This window comes from Seriola lalandi, unplaced genomic scaffold, assembly GCF_002814215.2.
Source record: "Seriola lalandi dorsalis isolate HSWRI2012SDOR001 ecotype SW California unplaced genomic scaffold, Sedor1 jcf7180002054939, whole genome shotgun sequence".
Classification (NCBI taxonomy): domain Eukaryota; kingdom Metazoa; phylum Chordata; class Actinopteri; order Carangiformes; family Carangidae; genus Seriola; species Seriola lalandi.
In genome coordinates this window covers 1,088,064-1,088,870 of record NW_019525659.1, presented here as the reverse complement: position 1 = coordinate 1,088,870, position 807 = coordinate 1,088,064, and the positions used below count along the sequence as shown (strand labels likewise).

The 807-nt window shown below is 40.9% G+C and overlaps 1 protein-coding gene across 6 annotated transcripts in view; it reads right to left on the bottom strand.

The window, feature by feature from the left end:
* The window catches only part of syk (spleen tyrosine kinase), a 37,272-nt gene that overhangs the window by 20,652 nt on the left and 15,813 nt on the right, over positions 1–807 (bottom strand). The window contains exon 2 of one of the 6 annotated variants that reach the window (XM_023397843.2): positions 146–216. The exons of the other annotated variants lie outside the window; for them this stretch is intronic. The gene's annotated coding sequence lies outside the window, so the exon portion shown is untranslated. The remainder of the gene's footprint in view (positions 1–145; positions 217–807) is intronic. 6 annotated transcript variants of the gene reach the window in all.

The window sequence follows — 807 nt, the reverse complement described above, 5'->3', positions numbered from 1 at the left end:
TGTCAATCAAAAAAAAAAAGATTTGTCTATCCAGTGTGGGTTATTGGAACTGACATGGGGTGTGTTTGTGTGTGTTTGTGTGCATGTAAGTGTGTGTGTGTGTGTGTGTGTGTGTGTGTGTGTGCGCATGCAGTAAAATAATTACCTTCTTCTGCGTTGCTCCTCCTCCTCTCTGCAGCCACATCTTCCTGGTTTTAGTCAATAGCGGAAAGAAACCTGGAACATTAACAACATAACAAATTCAAAGTGCTGCACTATGACACAAGATCAGTTAACACAGCTGAACTGTGAAGTATAGACTGTGATACTGAACATTAACTTCTTATGGTTTATGGTGTGCTATGTGAGTGCTACGTCATCACTACAGTTTTTCTTGTACATTGTTTAATCCCACTCTTTCTCATCGTCTTCATTACCTCCCTCGCCTTCTCATCGCACGTGGTCTGACTCATCTAAGGCCTGTATCCTGAGACAGCTTAATAGCAATCATAATAACTAATATCTAGAAGGTGATGGAACAACTAATCACCATCAACAACACTAATTATCCTGCCCTGTCCAACAGTTGTTGTGGAGTAAAAGACATATTTAGGGTTCCCCTTGAGATATCATTATTCCCAGGAGGTGAGAGTTCTCATCACTAAAGCCTTTTCTTTCGTATGAGTGAAACATGAAATACAGTAACTTGTGTAGCTGTTCTATCACAGACTCACACTCTCTGCTGTCAGGCTGTTGAAGGTCAGAATCATTTTCTCTGACAGGGAGGATTTTTCTGCTCGTCATCTGTAACAGCTATAATCCATGGCT